Consider the following 14591-nt stretch of genomic DNA (forward strand, 5'->3'; position numbering starts at 1 on the left):
ATACTGCAGCCGTGATCTGGAGTCCCGAAGGCTGTGTAGGCCTGCCCAGTGCTAGGGTTAAGGACATCTCCTCGTGGCTGAAGAAGAACTTGAAGAAGGAAGGGGAGGATCCAGTTGTTGTGGTCCATGTAAGAACCAGCAACATAGGTTGAACTAGGAATGAGATTCTGCTTAGGAAGTTTGAGGAGTTTGGGTAGTGTTACGACCAAGGCGGGAGGAGTGCACTGTCTTTCTCTGGTTCCACTTCTCCATAGGTCACAACAAATATTTAAATGTGTACCATGTTACTGATGCGGCCAATTATATACTCTATTTTAGTTTCAGAATAAAATCCACATTGTTCACGTGGCAAACTCTTCTCTCTTTGAGTTTCACGTGTTTTCAATGGTTTCAGTTCCCTGAGAGATGAGCAGACAGGCAGGAGAGGAGATGCTCTCAGTCCATGAGCACAGTTTTCTTCAATAAACAACAGGAGTATTATTTTATTGTAAAACAGGACTTAGTCAGTAAAGCTGCAAAGCTTTAACACACAGTTTGAAATGTGACAGTAAATATATATATTCCCTTCCAAATACCCAACACACACACACCCCGGTTAAAGGAAAAATAAAGATGCTCTGGCTTATGTACTTGTTAATTCTTGAAGATAAAGAATAAGATATGATGTGTTTCAGATGGCATACAGTCTGGCATCCGAGTACACGTAGACAGGTCACTGGGATCTTTTCAGAAGCTGTTCATTCAGGAGATGTTGAGCGGAAGTCTTCCAAAAGCTTCTCAGGAGAAATGCGGCATCAGGCGTTACAGTTACCACATGCTGGATTTTTTTGCATGGTTTCTCAGAGAAGATAAGCTGGGTGTTTCTTTCAGCAGGCTACAAACACAACTGACTCAAAACAGTATTCAAAAATTAAACCCACTCTCGAGCACCATAAATCTTGACGTCACTTCTGTTAACGACCAGGTGAACAATGTGTCCAGGGGTCTTCGGCTGTCTTTACATGGTCTTAATGTAACAGGGTTTTATTTTTAACACATTGTGTTGTGAGTTCCCCCTTTGTGAATCCTTGTTCACAGTTTCCAATTATCAGGCAAATAACTGAGTACCAACCGGCTTTCTTTGGTTTAAAGCGGAAAGATAAAATTTATTAAGCCTTAAACTCAAACTTTAATACGTGCACGCCTACCGATATACGATGCGCTTATGCTAGCATGCACACGCAATATAAACATGCAGGTAAGAATAGAAAAGAGCAGAACAGTTTGAGGCAATATTTTATTACTGTTTCTCCAGCTCGCTGTAGTCCTTGATTGAAGATATGGTCTTGCGATTCATTGGGGCCCAGTAATCATATTAAAACTTTGTTCACGTGGCAGACTCTTCTCTCTTTGAGTTTCACGTGTTTTCAATGGTTTCAGTTCCCTGAGAGATGAGCAGGCAGGCGGGAGAGGAGATGCTCTCAGTCCATGAGCACATGGCGTTCTGTCCTCAAATCCCCTTTGGGAGTTCAAATTCAAAAAAACTTCCAAGTTGCCCAGCAGGCTAGTCATGTGACTAGCTCCTTATACGGAACAGTCTCTTCAAAAATCCTTTATGGGTAGTGCAAGTTCTCTGCAACAGCAATAGTCATATGACTAAAACTGGTCAGACCACTTCTGTATATTGGGAAGCAATTGCTGGGGCTCCCATTGTTTCAATGTTGTCTGGCATTATGCACATGTCCTTCCACTTAGGGCTTGCTATTTTAAGATTATCTTCATGTGGCAAAATAGTGTGTGCCTCCGTCTTGGCAGGTGGGGGTTTGCGTGACACTTCTCTTGCAAAGAACTCCCATAGTCCGAAGGCACCTGTTGTTTACTTAGCTGAAGGCATGTGACGTACAAAGAACAAAGAAAATTACAGCACAGGAAGAGGCCCTTCGGCCCTCCAAGCCTGCGCCGATCCAGATCCTCTATCTAAACCTGTCGCCTATTTTCTAAGGGTCTGTATCTCTTTGCTTCCTGCCCATTCATGTATCTGTCTAGATACATCTTAAAAGACGCTATCGTGCCCGCGTCTACCACCTCAGCTGGCAACGCGTTCCAGGCACCCACCACCCTCTGCGTAAAGAACTTTCCACGCATATCCCCCCTAAACTTTTCCCTTCTCACTTTGAACTCGTGACCCCTAGTAATTGAATCCCCCACTCTGGGGAAAAAGCTTCTTGCTATCCACCCTGTCTATACCTCTCATGATTTTGTACACCTCAATCAGGTTTCACCCTCAACCTCCGTCTTTCTAATGAAAATAATCCTAATCTACTCAACCTCTCTTCATAGCTAGCGCTCTCCATGCCAGGCAACATCCTGGTGAACCTCCTCTGCACCCTCTCCAAAGCATCCACATCCTTTTGGTAATGTGGCGACCAGAACTGCACGCAGTATTCCAAATGTGGCCGAACCAAAGTCTTATACAACTGTAACATGACCTGCCAACTCTTGTACTCAATACCCCTTTCCGAAGGAAAGCATGCCGTATGCCTTCTTGACCACTCTATTGACCTGCGTTGCCACCTTCAGGGAACAATGGACCTGAACACCCAAATCTCTCTACATCAATTTTCCACAGGACTTTTCCATTTATTGTATAGTTCACTCTTGAATTGGATCTTCCAAAATGCATCACCTCGCATTTGCCCTGATTGAACTCCATCTGCTATTTCTCTGCCCAACTCTCCAATCTATCTATATTCTGCTGTATTCTCTGACAGTCCCCTTCACTATCTGCAACCCCACCAATCTTAGTGTCGTCTGCAAACTTGCTAATCAGACCACCTATATTTTCCTCCAAATCATTTATGTATATCACAAACAACAGTGGTCCCAGCACGGATCCCTGTGGCACACCACTGGTCACACGTCTCCATTTTGAGAAACTCCCTTCCACTACTACTCTCTGTCTCCTGTTACCCAGCCAGTTCTTTATCCATCTAGCTAGTACACCCTGGACCCCATGCGACTTCACTTTCTCCACCAGCCTACCATGGGGAACCTTATCAAACGCATCTTATGACATCTACAGCCCTTCCCTCATCAATCAACTTTGTCACTTCCTCAAAGAATTCTATTAAGTTGGTACGACATGACCTTCCCTGCACAAAACCATGTTGCCTATCACTGATAAGCCCATTTTCTTCCAAATGGGAATAGATCCTATCCCTCAGTATCTTCTCCAGCAGCTTCCCTACCACTGACGTCAGGCTCACTGGTCTATAATTACCTGGATTATCCCTGCTACCCTTCTTAAACAAGGGGACAACATTAGCAATTCTCCAGTCCTCCAGGACCTCACCCATGTTTAAGGATGCTGCAAAGATATCTGTTAAGGCCCCAGCTATTTCCTCTCTCGCTTCCCTCAGTAACCTGGGATAGATCCCATCCGGACCTGGGGACTTGTCCACCTTAATGCCTTTTAGAATACCCAACACTTCCTCCCTCCTTATGCCGACTTGACCTAGAGTAATCAAACATCTATCCCTAACCTCAACATCCGTCATGTCCCTCTCCTCGGTGAATACCGATGCAAAGTACTCGTTTAGAATCTCACCCATTTTCTCTGACTCCACGCATAACTTTCCTCCTTTGTCCTTGAGTGGGCCAATCCTTTCTCTAGTTACCCCCTTGCTCCTTATATATGAATAAAAGGCTTTGGGATTTTCCTTAACCCTGTTTGCTAAGGATTTTTCATGACCCCTTTTAGCCCTCTTGATCCCTCGTTTTAGATTGGTCCTACATTCCCGATATTCTTTCAAAGCTTCGTCTTTCTTCAGCCTCCTAGACCTTATGTATGCTTCCTTTTTCCTCTTAGCTAGTCTCACAATTTTGCCTGTCATCCATGGTTCCCTAATCTTGCCATTTCTATCCCTCATTTTCACAGGAACATGTCTGTCATGCACGCTAATCAACCTCTCTTTAAAAGCCTCCCACATATCAAATGAGGATTTATCTTCAAACAGCTGCTCCCAATCTACATTCCCCAGCTCCTGCCGAATTTTGGTATAGTTGGCCTTCCCCCAATTTAGCACTCTTCCTTTAGGACCACTCTCGTCTTTGTCCATGAGTATTGTAAAACTTACGGAATTGTGATCACTATTCCCAAAGTAGTCCCCTACTGAAACTTCAAACACCTGGCTGGGCTCATTCCCCAACACCAGGTCCAGTATGGCCCCTTCCCGAGTTGGACTATTTACATACTGCTCTAGAAAACCCTCCTGGATGCTCCTTACAAATTCTGCTCCATCTAGACCTCTAACACTAAGTGAATCCCAGTCAATGTTGGGAAAATTAAAATCTCCTATCACCACCACCCTGTTGCTCCTACATCTTTCCATAATCTGTTTACATATTTGTACCTCTATCTCACGCTCGCTGTTGGGAGGCGTGTAGTACAGCCCCAACATTGTTACCGCACCCTTCCTATTTCTGAGTTCTGCCCATATTGCCTCATTGCTCGAGTCCTCCATAGTGCCCTCCTTCAGCACAGCTGTGATATCCTCTTTGACCAGTAATGCAACTCCTCCACCCCTTTTACCTCCCTCTCTATCCCGCCGGAAGCATCGATATCCTGGGATATTTAGTTGCCAATCGTGCCCTTCCCTCAACCAAGTCTCAGTAATAGCAATAACATCATACTCCCAGGTACTAATCCAAGCCCCAAGTTCATGTGCCTTACCTACTACACTCCTTGCATTAGAACAAATGCACCTCAGACCACCAGTCCCTTTGCGTACATCATCTGCTCCCTGCCTACTCTTTCCCTTAGTCACGCTGACTTCATTATCTAGTTCCTTACAGGCTTTAGTTGCTACCTCCTTACTGTCCACTGACCTCCTCATTTGGTTCCCATCCCCCTGCCACATTAGTTTAAACTCTCCCCAACTGCGTTAGCAAAAGCACCCCCAAGGACATTGGTTCCAGTCCGGCCCAGGTGTAAACCGTCCAATTTGTAATAGTCCCACCTCCCCCAGAACAGGTCTCAATGTCCCAAAAATCTGAACCCCTCCCTCCTGCACCATCTCTCAAGCCACGCATTCATCCTGACTATTCTTTCATTTCTACTGTGACTATCACGTGGCACTGGTAGCAATCCTGAGATTACTACCTCTGAGGTCCTACTTTTTAACTTGGCTCCTAACTCCCTAAATTCTGCTGTAGGACCTCATCCCGTTTTTTACCTATATCATTGGTGCCTATGTGCACAACGACAACTGGCTGTTCACCCTCCCCCTTCAGAATGTTCTGCAGCCGATCTGAGACATCCCTGACCCGTGCACCTGGGAGGCAACATACCATTCGGGAGTCTCGTTTTCGACCACAGAACCGCCTATCTACTCCCCTTACAATCGAATCCCCTATGACTATAGCCCTTCCACTCTTTTTCCCGCCCTTCCGAACAGCAGAGCCAGTCACGGTGCCATGAACCTGGCTACTGCTGCCTTCCCCTGGTGAGCCATCTCCCTCAACAGTATCCAAAACGGTATACCTGTTTTGGAGGGAGATGACCGCAGGGGACACCTGCACTGCCTTCCTGCTCTTTCTCTGCCTTTTGGTCACCCATTCCCTTTCTCCCTCAGCAATCCTAATCTGCGGTGTAACCAATTAGCTAAACGTGCTATCCATGACCTCCTCAGCATCGCGGATGCTCCAAAGTGAGTCCACCCGCAGCTCCTGAGCCGTCATGCGGTCTAACAAGAGCTGCAGCTGGACACACTTCCTGCATGTGAAGGAGTCAGGGACATCAGCCGTGTCCCTGAGGTCCCACATTGAGCAACAGGAGCATAACACGGGTCTGAGATCTCCTGCCATTTTTAATCTTAAGCTTAACTTAGATAAATGAAAAAGGAACGAAAAGTTTTTACCAATCTCACGATAAGAAAAAGAGAAATAGAAAAAGCCTTACCTTAGCTACACACCACCGTCCTTTTTTTTGGTTAGAGGAGGAGGGCGGGTGGGAGACACTACACGTGTAGTGTCTCGGGTTCAGAAACAGCCCAAATATATAGGTATTTACTTACCCGGAAGCCCCCTGGTCCGCCGAAAACAAAAGGAAAATTAAGTTTAAGTTGAAACTGACCTTCCCAGCTGATCACTCGCTCAGTAAATGTTGTTTTTAAATGGAGTCTTTCCAGTGACCCTTTTTAAAAAAAAAAAAGTCCAGCATCTATGGAATCAGTTCAGTCCTTCAATGAATGCATCTTCACAATTCTAAAACATGAGTCCTCAAAAAATATTAAAAATAAAAGCACTTTCCTAACACCTCCATCCTTGGAGGAATGAAATGCTATTTTTAAATGCATTTCATTACAAAGAGTAGGGGAAAAAAGGATAAAAAATATTAAAACACATTTACACACACATTCTCATTCATTGTTTACCTGTAACTAATACAGTTCTGCTTTTTACCATCTTTGTACTCTGATAACTCAAAGCAAAATTAAGTTCTAGAAAAGCATCAGCAATTACCTTGTTTTTCCCCACAATGTGAATAATCTTTAAGTGATAGGGCTACAATAGTAAACTCCATGGAAATAGTCTGGCATTCTAGTTTTTGAATTTTTCCACAAAGGCTAGAGGGTTATGATCAGTATATACCTGTGTCTCTCTGTAATCATGACCGACATGTGCTTCAGAATGATTAAGAGCTAGTAGTAAGTCCAGGGTTTCTTTTTCTGTTGTTGAGTATCTCTTTTAGTGTCGATTTAGCTTTTTGGAAAAGTATCCCACTGGCCTTTCAGTGCCCAATTCATCGTTTTGTAACAGGACTGCACCAAGCCCCAGGTCACTAGCATCAATTGCTACCTTGAAGGGCTTCGTGAAATTTGGGGCAGCCAACACTTGTTCATTGATCAAAATGGCTTTCAGCCTTTCAAACGATGCTTGGCACTCTCCTGACCACACTATCTTGGCTTTCTTTTTTTGTAGCAAATCCATCAGTGGAGCAGTTATAGTACTAAAACTTGGTACAAACTTTACGGTAGAAACCACACATCCCCAAAAACCTCATGATTTCCCGCTTGGTCTTAGGGGCAGGGAACTCCATCAATGTTTGTACTTTTTGCAGTTCTTGGCAACACTTATCCTTGCCCTACTATATGCCCTTGGTAGGTTACTCTCGATTTTGCAAATTCACTTTTGATAAGGTTTATCACCAAATCAACCGACTGTAATATTGTAATTTATTTTTTATTCGCTCCTGGCATGTGGGCATGGTTGACTAAGCCAACATTTATTGCCCATCCCAAATTGCCCTTGAGAAGGTGGTGGTGAGCTTCCTTCATGAACCGCTGCAGTCCTTGGGGTGTAGGTATACCCACAGTGTTGTTGGGAAAGGAGTTCAGGATTTTGATCCAGCGAAAGTGAAGGAACGGCAATATAGTTCTAAGTCAGGATGATGTGCGGCTTGGAGGGGAACTTGCCGGTGGTGCTGTTTCCATGCATCTGCTGCCTTGTCCTTCCAGATGGTAGAAGTCACGGTAAACAGAGCTTTTAGTTGTTCCAAGTGGTCCTTCCAAGTGTTACTGTGTGCCAGCACATCATCAAGGTAAACCACACAGTTAGGAACACTGGCTACCACTTGGTTCATCCGTCTCTGGAAGGTTGCTGGGACATTTTTTAGCCCAAATGGCATCACTCAGGATTGGAAAAGACCTTCTGTTGTGACAAAAGCTGATATTTCTTTAGCCCGAGGTGTTAAAGTAACTTGCCAGTATCCCTTTAGCAAATCTATTTTGGTAAGAAACGCGGCACGACCCACTCTGTCAATACAATCTTCCAAGCAAGGAATTGGGTAGGAGTCTGCCTTTGTTATTGCATTAACCTTTCTGTAGTCTACGCACAATCTAGTTGAAACATCAGGTTTAGGCACTAACACGACTGGGGAACTCCAGCTGCTTTGACTAGGTTCAATTAGGTGATTTTCCAACATGTATTGGATCTCTGCTTTCACCTGGGCTTGTTTCGCTGGACTTCAGCAATAAGGATGCTGTTTTATAGGAGAGGATTCCCTACATCCACATCATATATGGCTATGGTTGTACATCCTGGTTTATCCCTACAGACTCCTTTAAATGTTGAGTAGCCTTGTTAAGTCTTCTCGTTGTTCTGCATCTAAATAGGAAAGCATAGTGTCTAATCTCCCGAACAGATTAGCTAACCAGATAGGAGATTCAATTTGAGAATTGTCTGGGCCTCCTTCTGCCTCATCCATACTATCCCTTTCATCCTTCACTGTCCCTATTACCTAACATACCTGTTCTTGCTTATCCACCTCCTGGCAGTGATATTGTTTCAACATATTGATGTGACAGCCAATTCTTTTTCCGGCAATCTGGGGTGTCGATCAAATAGTTTACTTTCCCAATGCTTTTGACTACTGTGTATGGTCCACTGACAACGTGCTTTCAGCAATTCACCCTGTAAAGGCAGTAATACTAACACCTCGTCCCCTGGTTGAAATATTTGGGTCTTGGCATGATTGCCCATTTCATGGTTATTTGGGAAGCTTTCAGGTGTTCCTGAGCTACTTTGCAGGCACTCGTGTGCCGTTCCCAGAACACGAATACATAATCTGACACGGAAGATTCGGCCCTCTGTTCCAAAAACATTTCTTTGATTAGTTTTAGAGAACCTCTTACCTCATGTCCATAAACTAATTCAAAAGGACTAAAACCAATCATTAGATGAATCCTTAGTGGCAAACAAAAGAAATTCCAACCCTTTTTCCCAATCATATTCATGACAGTATACCCGATCATCATTTTGAGGGTCTGATGGTACCGTTCTAAAGCCCCTTGTGTCTGTGGGTGGTATGCTGAAGACTTTAACCATGTTATACCCAGATTACCCATAACTTCCTGAAAACTTTTAGACATAAAATTGGGACCTTGATCCGACTGAATCTCAATCAGTAATCCATATCTAGTGATGAACTGAGTTAACGTTTCTGCCACTACTTTAGCAGAAATTGTTCTCAAGGGAATGGCCTCTGGGAACCCAGTAGCCATATCCATAATAGTGAGTACAGATGACCCGCTTTTGTTTTCGGTAAAGGTCCCACACAGTCTACCAACACCTTACTAAATGGTTCCCCAAAAACTGGTATGGGAATTAGAGGTGCCGGTTTTATGGCAGGTTGCGATTTTCCCACAATCTGGCATGTATGATGTGTTTTACAAAACTGTACCACGTCCTTGGAAAGGCCTGGCCAGTAAAAATGTTGACATATATCTGATTGGGTCTTCCGGATCCCCAAATGTTCCGCCATAGGAATTTCATGGGCTATCCTTAATAGTTCCCGACGATACTTGGGCGGTACCACTATCTGGTGAACTACCGTCCATTCTTCGTCCGCAGGTTTGTGAGGAGGTCTCCACTTTGTCATCAGAATCCCATTTTTAATATATTAGCTTTCCGGAACTCCCATTGCTTCAGTTAGAGCCGATTGTGCCACTTTACTTACATCTGGATCGGCTTGCTGAGCCTTGAACAGAGAAGACTTATTGAACATTTCCTTCGGATTATCCAAATCCCCAAAGTAAGTTGCAGATATTCGGCTATCTGTTTCTGGTGCCCATTTGACCTCTGACAATGGAACTTGTTTGGCCATTGCTCGGCTCACTACACTTGAAGGAAAAATTCCTGGAACCTTTTCCTGCAACTGCTCTGTCTCTTTGACTTCACTTGGTTTTTCTGTGACTACTGGAGAAGCTACTACCTCGCTTAACCAAATCATTCCCCTGGAGTAGGTCAACTCCGTCTACAGGCAAACTATGGACAACTCTTACAGCTACCGTTCCAAACATTAGGTCACACTGCAGATGCACCCGATTCAAAGATATGGTACATACTCCCCGTTGGTACCATTCACTAAAATCTTGGCATTCAGTGCGTTCTGGTTGAAAAGTTATGCCCTTCTCCAGCCAAAGAGTTTGGGTGGCTCCTGTATCCCTAAGTATAACAATAGGTTTACCTGCCTCATTTGAGGGATGGGAAGTTACTTTTCCTTTTGACAAGAATTCCCTATAACTCAGGTATCTCATTCACTCACTGCGGTTTTTGTACTTGGCCTTACAGCTGCAATCAGAGCTAAAGCCTGATGTGTTGTACTCTCGGTCAAGACCCCTTTCTCTGCATAGGCCTGTGTACCCCAATAGGTCCCTTGGGTTTACCCCACAACTTCCAGCATTCTGCACGAAGGTGTCCCACCTTGTGGCATTGGAAACACTTCAGCTTTCGGACCTCACTTCCATCCTCACCATCTTCCTTTCTCACCTGAGGAAGAGATCCCGGGACGTTTCCAGTTGGCCCTTCTTGTCCCCGGCTACTTGCCTTCCTTTCACCCTCGCACCTTCTATCCTTCTCGGGTTTGTGGAGGTGATGGACAAAGGGTTTGTGCTTGTAACCAAGCTCGTAATCATCAGCGATCTCAACTGCCTGTCTGGCTGTTGAAATCTTCTGGTTCTCTACATGGGTTCTTACTAATGGAGGGAGTGAATTTTTAAATTCTTCCAGGAGAATTTTTTCCTAAGGGTCTCATACGTGGCCTCTACCTTTAGTGCCCGCATCCAACAATCAAAGTTAATTTGCTTTACCCTCTCAAATTCTATATATGTCTGCCCAGGCTGTTTCTGGAGGTTCTGAAATTTCTCCCTATAAGCTTTAGGGACTAACAGGAGCAGCAAGAACAGCTTATTTTGCTATCTCATAATCTGCAGAAACCTCCTCAGAAAGCATGGCATAAACTTCATGAGCTGTTCCATCAACCTGCTTTGCATAAGCAGTGTCCAGCTTTCCTTCGGCCACTTCATCTGTCGAGCTATCTTTTCAAAAGAAATGAAAAATGCCTCTATGTCCCTTTCCTCAAACTTCGGGAGAGTTTGCACAAATTTAAATAGTTCTCCACTGGGTCCTGGGCTGCAGTCAGTTCTTTCTCTCCAGAATTTTCACTGGAGTCAAGGCCACCCAGCCTGGGACCAGTGTCCTGCTAACAAGCGGGTGGGAGAATTCAGATGAGGGTAAATTTAAGGGTAGACTATAAAAGTAAACTAGAAAGAAATATAAAAACTGATCGTAAGAGTTGCTGCAAGTATGTAAAAAGGAAGTCAGAAGCAAAAGTAGATGTGGCCCCCTTAGAGGCAGAGGCAGGAGAAATTATAATGGTAAGTTAGGAGATAGCCGAGACATTAAACAATAATTTTGTGTCTGTCTTCGCAACAGAAGACACACACAACGTACTGGAAATTTTGGGGAAACCAAGTCTAATGAGAACTGGAGAAATTAATGGGAGAAAAGGCGTCAAATCCCCTGGACCTGGTGGCATAAGAAATGAATGCAGAGATAGTGGATACATTGGTTTTGAACTTAGGAATTCTCTAGATTCTAGAACGGTCCCCATGGATTGGCAGGTAGCCAATCTAACCCCGCTGATCAAGAAAGGAGGGAGAGAGAAAACAGAGAACTATAGGCCAGTTAGCCTGATATCAGTAGTCGGGAAAATGCTAGAATCTGTTATTAAGGATACGCCAGCAGGACACTTGGAAAATCACCGTGGCCTGGAATTTGTGCGAGTATTGAAACTGTCAGGGTCAATGTCATTACTCCTCTGAAACTGACAGCAACTTCTGGAGTGCACACATACACAGTTTGACGTGGAAATCCAGAAGTTGGTGTCAGTGATTTTTATGCTTCCCCAGACAGTGTGCTGCTGTGATTTCACACCCCCCCCATTCCACCCTAGAATGCAATCAATAGAAATCATTGAAGTGACTAGATCTTTTACTCGCGCTCTTAGTCTCGCTGTAAAAACCCTTGGAAAAGTTCCACCTTGTTGAATGAGGTATAACTGGACTTTTGATGATGTACTAAGTTCATAATTACTGCTAAACAGTCCTCTGGCCTAGAAAGCGTAATTTTATTTGTTAAATGTGAAACTGCTCCATTATGATAAATTCCACACTTTTAAACTTTTTTTTAAGTTTGCTATTTTAGCATCTACCTTAATTTCATGTGTATGGCCCAGTCATTTATTTTTCTATTAGTAAAATTAAAAGTGAAGGGATTCATAGTTTTTACTTCATCTTCTGACTAGGCACTCTACATGTAGACTTCTGGACTCCACATTGAGTTCAACAATTTCAGAGCATGACTGTCATTTTTTAAATATATATATATTTTTTTCTGATTTTATTTTTTACCCATTTACCTGTCTTAAACTTGGTTTTTCATGCTTTTGCCTTCGGGCAGAGCTGCTTATTTTTTGCCATTAACATTCTCTCTGGACTAATGCTTTGTCTTTTACTACAATATTAGCACTCCCTTTGCATTTTGTTCCGTGACATTCTCATTTAATCTCATCTGTTCTTTGCCCTTTCACACACGTTCCCCTCCCCCTCCCCCCCCCCCCCCCCCCCACAACTCCCTTTCCCTTGCTCAAAGCCCATTGCATTTCTAACCTTTGCCATTTCTGATGAAGGGTCACAGACCTGAAACTCTAATTCTGTTTCTGTCTCCACAGATGCCAGACCTGCTGAGTATTTCCTGCACTTTCTGTTTTTATTTCATGGTTTTTACTTTCTGGTTTACTGTCTGAGAATATTTCAAAGTGATTGGCTGCTTACACTGCTTGATTTACATCACTGTTGCTGGATGCTTGGAGAGCCTCTTAGCTTAGTGCCAGATGGAAACTTATGTCAGGAAAGGGGAAATCCACGACATAGAGGTCACTAGGTCTTTGTGGTCAGCTTTCTTCAGTCAGTGGCAAGTCTCATTGCTTCACCACTGACCATGAAATCCACCCCAATATGATAAGACTGAGTCAGCATAGTTTTATGAAAGGGAAATCATGTTTGACAAATCTAGTGGAATTTTTAAGGTGCAACTAGCAGGATAGATAAAAGGGGACTAGTGGATATAGTGTATTTGGATCTTCAGAAGACATTTGATAAGGTGCCGTACTAGAGATTATTGTACAAGATTAGGGCTCATGGGAATGGCAGTAATATATTAGCATGGTGTGGACTAGTGGAGTGCCACAAGGATCTGTGCTCAGGCTTCAGCTGTTTACAATTTACACATAGGTGTCAGCCGTGGCTCAGTTGGTAGCACTCTGGCCTCTGAATCGCAAGGTTCCGGGTTCAAGTCCTGCTGCAGTGCTTGAGCACAAAAATCAACTCTAGCACTCTCTAGCACTCAAATGCTGTACCGAGGTAGTGCTGCACTGTCAGAGTTTCCGTTAAACTGAGGCCCTATCTCCCTGCTCGGGTCGATGTAAAAGATCCCATGGCGCTATTTTGAAGAAGAGCAGGGGAGTTATCCCAGGTGTCCTGGCCAATATTTATCCCTCAGTAAACATCACAAAAACAGATTATCTGTCATTATCACATTGCTGTTTGAAGGTGTTTGCTGTTCGCAAACGGTCATGTTTCCTACATTACAACAGTGACAACACTTCAAAAGTACCTCATTGGCTTTGAGACGTCTGGTAGTTGTGAAAGGTGCTATATAAATGTAAGCCTTTTTTCTGTTTTCTATATCAATGACTTGGATGAGGGACTGAACATAATATGTCCAAGTTTGCTGATAATACAAAGCTAGGTAGAGAAGTAAGTTATGAGAAGGATGTGAAGTAGCTGCTAAGGGATATAGACTGGTTAAGTGATTGGACAAGAAAGTGGCAGATGGGGGTATAATGTAGGGAAGTGTGAAATTATCCACTTTGGTAGGAAGATTGAAAAGCAGAATATTCTTAAAAAATTAGAAACTAGTAAATGTTGGTATTCAGAAGAATTTGGGGCATTTAATACACAAATGATAAAGTTTACAGCAGGCAATTAGGTATTCTGGCCTTTAATGCAAGGGATTTGGAGTATAAGAGTAAGGATGCCCTGTTGCAATTATACAGGGCTTTGGTAAGACCTGTAGTGTTGTGTACAGTTTTAGTCTCCTTACCTAAGGAAGGATATACTTGCTTTAGAGGGAGTGCAACAGAGATTCACCGGATTGATTCCTGGGATGAGAGGGCTATGCTATGAGGAGAGTTTGAGTAGAATGGACCTCTGTTACTCAGTTTAGAAGAATGAGAGGTGATCTCAGAGAAACTTATACATTTCTTAGAGGACTTGATAGGATAGATGCAGAGAGGTTGTTTCTCCTGGCTGGAGAGTCTAGCATTAGGGATCATAGTCTTTATCAGAATAAAGGGTCAGTCATTTAGGAGTGAGATGAGAAATTTCTTCACTGAGGCTTGTGAATCTTTGGAAATCTGTACCCCAGAGCGCTATGGATGCTCGGTTGATGAATATATTCAAGACACAGACCATTAGGTTTCTGGATGCTAAGGGGCTAGGGCGGGAAAGTGGAGTTGATGTAGAAGTTCAGCCATGATCTTAGTGATTGGCAGAGCAGGCTCGATGGGCTGTAATGGCCTACCCCTGTTCCTATTTCTTATGTTCTTACACTGGGAAAATATCAAAATAATACACTTATCCATTCTAAAAATCATGCAAAAAACTCATTATAGTGAGAAAGTGTTGCAAGTAAGCTGTGGTAGGGTTTCT

At 43.5% G+C, this 14591-nt stretch overlaps 1 protein-coding gene across 25 annotated transcripts in view; it reads left to right on the forward strand.

Moving 5' to 3' along the window:
• The window catches only part of LOC137380667 (fibroblast growth factor receptor 2-like), a 163803-nt gene that overhangs the window by 48187 nt on the left and 101025 nt on the right, over positions 1 to 14591 (forward strand). For 2 of the 25 annotated variants that reach the window (XM_068052872.1, XM_068052875.1), the window contains one exon: positions 675 to 964. The exons of the other annotated variants lie outside the window; for them this stretch is intronic. The gene's annotated coding sequence lies outside the window, so the exon portion shown is untranslated. The remainder of the gene's footprint in view (positions 1 to 674; positions 965 to 14591) is intronic. 25 annotated transcript variants of the gene reach the window in all.

The sequence above is a fragment of the Heterodontus francisci genome, chromosome 20 (genome assembly GCF_036365525.1).
Source record: "Heterodontus francisci isolate sHetFra1 chromosome 20, sHetFra1.hap1, whole genome shotgun sequence".
Classification (NCBI taxonomy): domain Eukaryota; kingdom Metazoa; phylum Chordata; class Chondrichthyes; order Heterodontiformes; family Heterodontidae; genus Heterodontus; species Heterodontus francisci.